This window comes from Triticum dicoccoides, chromosome 2A, assembly GCF_002162155.2.
Source record: "Triticum dicoccoides isolate Atlit2015 ecotype Zavitan chromosome 2A, WEW_v2.0, whole genome shotgun sequence".
Taxonomy (NCBI): Eukaryota; Viridiplantae; Streptophyta; class Magnoliopsida; order Poales; family Poaceae; genus Triticum; species Triticum dicoccoides.
In genome coordinates, this window is record NC_041382.1 from 49,641,039 (window position 1) to 49,647,997 (window position 6,959).

General features: G+C 47.5%; 1 non-coding gene across 1 annotated transcript; it reads left to right on the forward strand.

Moving 5' to 3' along the window:
* The first annotated feature begins 6,404 nt into the window (after positions 1-6,404).
* On the forward strand, positions 6,405-6,522 carry LOC119359836. Its single transcript, XR_005172685.1, has one exon. It is a non-coding gene; the product is annotated as a U5 spliceosomal RNA (small nuclear RNA).
* Positions 6,523-6,959: the final 437 nt, after the last annotated feature.

The window sequence follows — 6,959 nt, forward strand, 5'->3', positions numbered from 1 at the left end:
AGACGTGTCTCGGTCATGTCTACATAGTTCTCGAACTCATAGGGTCCGCACACTTAAAGTTCTGTGACGATCGATATTATGAGTTTTTGTGTTTTGATGTACCGAAGGTAGTTCAGAGTCCTGGATATGATCACGGACATGACGAGGAGTCTCGAAATGGTCGAGACCTAAAGATCGATATATTAGACGACTATGTTCAGACACCGGAAATGTTTCAGGAGGTTTCGGACATATACCAGAGTACCGGGAGGTTACCGGAACCCCCCAAGGAGTATAATGGGCCTATTGGGCCTTAGTGGAGAAGAGGAGGGGCGGCCGGGGCAGTTCATGCGCCCCCTCCCTCTCTAGTCTGAATTGGACAAGGAGGGGGGGCGGCGCCCCCCTTTCCTTCCTCCTCTCTCCTTCCCTTCCCCCTTCTCCTACTCCTACTAGGAAAGAGGGAGTCCGACTCCCGGTGGGAGTAGGACTCTCCCCTTGGCGCGCCCTCCTCCTTGGCCGGCCGCCTCCCCCTAGCTCCTTTATATACGGGGGCACCCCAAGACACAACAATTGATCATTGATCTCTTAGCCGTGTGCGGTGCCCCTCCACCATAATCCACCTCGTTCATATCGTAGCAGTGCTTTGGCAAAGCCCTGCGTCGGTAACTTCATCAACACCGTCACCACACCGTCGTGCTGACGAAGCTCTTCCCCGAAGCTCTACTGGATCGTGAGTTCGCGAGACGTCACCGAGCTGAACGTGTGCTGAACGCGGAGGTGCCGTACGTTCGGTACTAAGGATCGGTCGATCGTGAAGACGTACGACTACATCAACCGCGTTGTCATAACGCTTCCGTTTACGGTCTACGAGGGTACGTAGACGACACTCTCCCCTCTCGTTGCTATGCATCACCATGATCTTGCGTGTGCGTAGGAATTTTTTTGAAATTACTACGTTCCCCAACACATAGAGGGGTTCATCATCCTCATTGGTGCCTCTCCTATGATGCATGAGTAGTTCACTGTAGACCTACGGGTCCGTAGTTAGTAGCTAGATGTCTTCCTCTCTCTCTTTTGATTCTCAATACAATGGTCTCTTGGAGATCTATTTGATGTAACTCTTTTTGCGATGTGTTTGTTGGGATCGGATGATCTTTGAGTTCATGATCAGATCTATCTTTTTATCCATGAAAGTTATCTGAGTCTCTTTGATCTCTTATATGCATGATTACTTATAGCCTCGTATTTCTTCTTCGAATCTTTGGTTTAGTTAGGCCGACTAGATCGATTTTTCTTGCCATGGGAAGAGGTGCTTTGTGATGGGTCCGATCTTGCGATGTTCTTTCCCAGTGACAGAAGGGGCAGCAAGACACGTATTGATCGTTACCATTAAGGATAACAAGATAGGGTCTATTCCTACATGAATAGATATTGTCTATATCATGTCATCGTTCTTATTACATTACTCCGTTTCTCCATGAACTTAATACACTAGATGCATGCTGGATAGTGGTCGATGTGTGGAGTAATAGTAGTAGATGCAGGCAGAAGTCGGTCTACTAATCTTGGACGTGATGCCTATATAATGATCATTGCCTGGATATCATCATGATTATTTGAAGTTCTATCAATTGCCCAACAGTAATTTGTTTATCCGTCGTATGCTATTTTTCTTGAGAGAAGCCACTAGTGAAATCTACCGCCCCCGGGTCTATTCTCCATCATATTTGCTTTGAGATATATTTTTATTCGCTTTTGTTTTTAGATCTATTATTCCAAAACTCCCAAAATACTTTGTTGCACTTTATTTTATTTTGCGTTTATTCAAGATCTATTTATTCAATCTATCATAATTTTTATCCCATCAACACACCAATTTCTGGCACCGTTACCCGAAAGGGATTGACAACCCCTTTAACACGTTGGGTTGCAAGTATTTATTCTTTGTGTGCAGGTATCGTTTAATAGTGTTGCTTGGTTCTCCTACTAGTCCGATAACCTTGGTCTCATCACTGAGGGAAATACCTACCGTTGATGTGCTACATGATCCCTTCCTCTTTGGAGAAATACCGACGTAGTTCAAGCGACATCAGCTACCAAGGTTAATTTACTAATCTTTGTCTTTTATTATCTATGTTTGAATGCACCCGTCATGAGGACTAGTTGATGAAAATTTTGTTTGTAGAGTTTAGAGAGCAGGCTCTTCGCTTTTAGTTTATGTCCATTCTATTCTCATGTGCATCTTAAAACGCTAGAATATGAAATTTTGTATTATGCTTAAACGGTGAAGCTCTATTTGTTGTTAAGTTACCAATCTTGTTGCTTAGGGATTAGAAAGGATTCACATCCTTTTGTGATATGTATGCGAGAATCCAACTTATTTGTCATATATATAGGATAGTTCACTAATTTGGGTAAAAAATGGATGGGAGCAATCTATTTTAGCTTTGGACCAGAGGAGCATTTTCATCATTTAATGTATTTATCCCTGGGCGGTCTGACCGACGCCCGACCTCGACCCCCGCGTCGCCCCCGCTTAGGAAACTCGGGCGGCTCCCCATCTCTAGCCGCCCCCTCCCGAATCCACCTTCCCTCACCCGGACACTACCGGAGGACGCCGCCGGGATGCGCCCGGGGGCCGACGGCGGAGGCAGGGATCCTCCTCTCTCCCGCGTCTCACGGGTGGTGCGGAGCCCTTGCGCATGCGGAGGTGATGACCCACAAATATAGGGGATCTATCGTAGTCCTTTTGATAAGTAGGAGTGTCGAACCCAACGAGGAGCAGAACGAAATGACAAGCGATTTTCAGTAAGGTATTCTCTACAAGCACTGAAATTATCGGTAACAGATAGTTTTGTGATAAGATAATTCATAACGGGTAACAAGTAACAAGTGTAACTAAAGTGTAGCAAGGTGGCCCAATCCTTTTTATAGCAAAGGACAAGCCTGGACGAACTCTTATATAAAGCAAAGCGCTCCCGAGGACACATGAAAATTACTGTCAAACTAGTTTTAATCATGTTCATATGATTCGTGTTCGTTACTTTAATAATTTGATATATGGGTAGACCGGTGCTTGGGTGTTGCCTTATTTGGACAAGCCTCCCACTTATGATTAACCTATCTCTCAAGCATGAATTAGGGTTTAAGCTTAATACACATGATTACTTATAACAAGACTTCTCCCAAGTCTAAGTCGCGAATAATACACGCGAGCGCACGCGCTATTTATATATGATGCAATGCTCTCTACACATGTGTGGGTGCTTCTAGCATTTCTGAAGCAATGCAAGCACTCGCCTTATAAGAGCATCTCCAACAGACGCCCCAAACGACGCGTGCGCGCGGTAAACCCAACTTTTAATGCGCGCGGGGCGGTTTGCCGCGCTCCAGCGGCCGCGGGAAACAAGCGCGCGCCGGAACCGTTTGCGCGCGCGCGCGAAAAGGCGCCAGCTCGCGCGCAAGATTTGGCGCGCCGCTTCGCCACATGCTTCTCCACACTTCCTCTTCCCCTCTTCCTCTCCCTCTCTGCCACGCGCCGCTCCAGCGCCCCACCACCGCCGCGCCGCCATGCCGCCGCGCCGCCGAAGAGCGTCCAGCTACCGCGGCGTCCGCCTGCGCCCCAACAGCTACTACACCGCGGAGATACGCTCTGGCGAACTCCGGCTCGGCCTCGACACGTACGGGACGGCGCGCGAGGCCGCCCGCGCGTACGACGCGGCGGCGTGGCGCCTAGGCCGGCCGCGCGGCCAGATGAACTTTCAAGATGTGTACACGCTCCAGCAAGCGCTCAACCTCGCCCCTCTGCCTCGTCTGAACACGGCGGAAGACCGTGCGGAGCACGCCGAGCAGCAACGCCGCCTCCTCGTCGCCCAGGAGGACGAGCGGGTCATGGCGGAGTGGCACCAGCGCCACCCGGAGGACGTCGCCTATGAGCAGGCCTACTGGGCAAGGCGCCGCGAGAAGGACACGCGAAGGCGCCGCGAGACGCGGTTGGAAAGGCGTCAGCGGAAGGCGTTGGCGAATGCGCAGTCCGACATCGTTGCAGCAGGTGGGCAGTCGTTCTTCGCGCCGAACGATGATCGGTGGCTGGACATCTGGCTAGACACCTCGGACGACACCGCCGAGGATGATAATGGTGATGATGATAGCGACTTAGAGTAGTTTCTATCTAGTTGCGCCGTAGTTTATCTATGTTTTCGAACTATCTATCTAGTTGCACCGATGTAAAATACCTTTGTATCATTTTTTATTTATGCAATCTATCTAGTTTTTATTTTATCTATGCGTTCAAAAATTAAAAAAAATGTTGTGTGCGCGCTGCTGGAACGGCGCGCGCGCGCTGCATTTTAGCGCGGCTGTTGGAGCGGGCACATCGCGCCGCGCCGAACCAGGCGATGGACATGCGCTAAAACTGTTTTTTGTGCGCGCCGCCTTGGGCGCCTGTTGGAGATGCTCTAAGGTGGTCATCTCCTTCCCTCCCAAGCGGGGTGGGACTAAAAGTCTGGTGCCAATGCATGCTTGCCTAGTCCCTCATGCGGTCAAGTGTATATGCCAGCCAAACAGAGTGTGCGTAGATTCGGCCAGCGAAAAGGATAGGCCACGAGGACAACAAGTTGGTTGGTGGCCCAGCTTCACTCAAAAAAGGTCATTCCGGCTGCATGAATGTTTCACCTAAAACCCCCCAAAAAATAGGAATTTACCTTTGACATAGGATTAATAGGTTAGTCCAAATAAAAATAACATAAATTATTGCTAAAAATATGTAAAAGTGGTATGATAATAGCACGAAAGAGAAAAGTCTGTTAATGCATGTTCATCTCTTATCAGTTCAGAACATATATTTCCATTGTATTTTTTCCCAATGGAACACGCCTATATTCTTTTCTTTTTTTAATGATGGAACATGACCATTTTCTCTTCTTTTGTAGATGGAATCCAGCATTTTCTAGTAACATGGGGGGAAAACCAAGCATACATGCAAGTTTATCATACTTTTTTAGATTAAGGGAGACTATTATTGACAATGGGACACATTACAATCAAGTTGTGTGCAGCTTCAGCAATGTGATCTGGAGTGAAGTTCAGTCAGACTCCAACCATCCCATGTACACGCGCAGAGAAAGCTAACAAGTAGGCAAAGGAGTTACAATCACTCCTGACCTTACACAAGCACTCGACAGGCAAAGACACAAATAAACTCTTCAGTTTCATGTAGATGAAGCAGAGCCTGGACATGTCTGGGTTTCTTCCACTGTTGACTGCAGCGATGACTGCATCACCGTCAGTTTCAGTCGTGTCCGGGATGATCATGTTGCATGTTTATCTCTTATTATTATCAGTTCAGGAGGTCTTCAGGACGTATATAGCAGCTTACCGGAGCGAGTGGTTTGAATCCAGGCGCCTTGTAACTCCGTATTATAAAAAGTGAGATGTTTCTTTTTTGCAGGCAGAAAACATATGATTCAAGTTTTACATTCGTATTGAAGAGAAATCCACATATACATCAGGCACTCTAGGTACCTGAATTTTATTGTTATAGGTAATTTCTGTTGTTGCAAACATAAAAATAAATAAATAAACGAAGCATAAGCCCTCCGGCCAGCAAGGGTCAGGTTCTACCGCACTTCCATGGCACTAAGACCAGAGGAGACGAGACAGGGCGCAAGCGCCGGCAGGAGGTGGGGAAACCCTAGCGAATAGGAGCATTTCTTTTCTTTTCAGGGAAGGTACGCCTTTGCCTATTGAATAAATATCGGAGGGTAAAGAGCTTCAAAAAAGTAGGAATATTTTTCTTTCAAAGTTTAGTTTTCTTAAGAAAAATCCACATATGCATCAATATGCGCTCCACGTGCCATTGCATACCTGTGAAATTGCACAACATGTTTTTTTTTCATTGTGCTTACATAAAAATAAGCAGATTCCTGCATCTATACCACTATTTGTCCTCTCTTTTGCGTAGCCCGCAAATCACTACATTTCTTTGTCAAAGTTACATGTGCATGGCGAGCATCTCTGTACATGCTTATGGAAAATATATTTTTTCAAAAGGTGTTTTTCAATTCTATTTTTTAATAGAGGCGTGAACAACTCCAGCCAATCGATCTCCATGCACGGGCACTCACAGTAAGTCAGTAAGTCATGTATGTGCCACATTTTTGTTTTTTAGCGTAATGGGGCACAAATTATTGTTCTCGAAAGAAATGCGTGTATCTGAATCTGGCCCAGTTATATATCATCCTCCGCATTGGGCCTTATAGAATGGGGGTGGCAGGCCGAAGAGTGAGATCGAGCCCAGCTGACAGCAGAGGGGAGTGAGTCTGTGTAGTAGCGCTCGAGTTTAGTCCCACATCGCTGGCCGTGGGAGAAGCTGTGGCGAGCGGGGTGTATAAGAGGGCAGCCAGGGCCAGCGTTGGACGGCACGCAGCTGCGTGGTGACCACAGAGCGAACTATTCTTTCGCCTTTTACTAAAGAATACCGTGTGGGCGTCACAATGAGCAGCATACGATAATTTTTAAAGGGTCCTTCCCCACAAGGGGAGTGTCCCACAATGCAAATTCAAAATATTTCGGAGTTCTTGTTTGGACGTAAACTGCACATTGTGTTGGCGCAAATCAACGGCTGTCTAGGTGGCTGACCTTTTTCTAAGATCAGCCGGGTGAAGCCTAGTAGCAGCTTTTATAAGATTGAATAAATTTCAAGACACATAAATCTGAAAGGTAAACGTTTTACGCCGGTCGCATCGCGCGTGTTTGATCCACATGAATCCAGCCTGTCTCGCGCATCCTTCTCCCAGTTTTTTTTTCTTTTGCCTTGTCTTCTTCTTCCTTCCACCACACAACTTTCATCCCCACCCCCCTCCGCGACCTCAGGCGCTGCCGCCGAGCGCCGCGGCTTCTCCGGCGAGGCCATCACCGGCGGACCCCTTATCTTCTTTTTCCTTCTACCACTCAACCTCCCTCCACCTTTCACCCCCCCC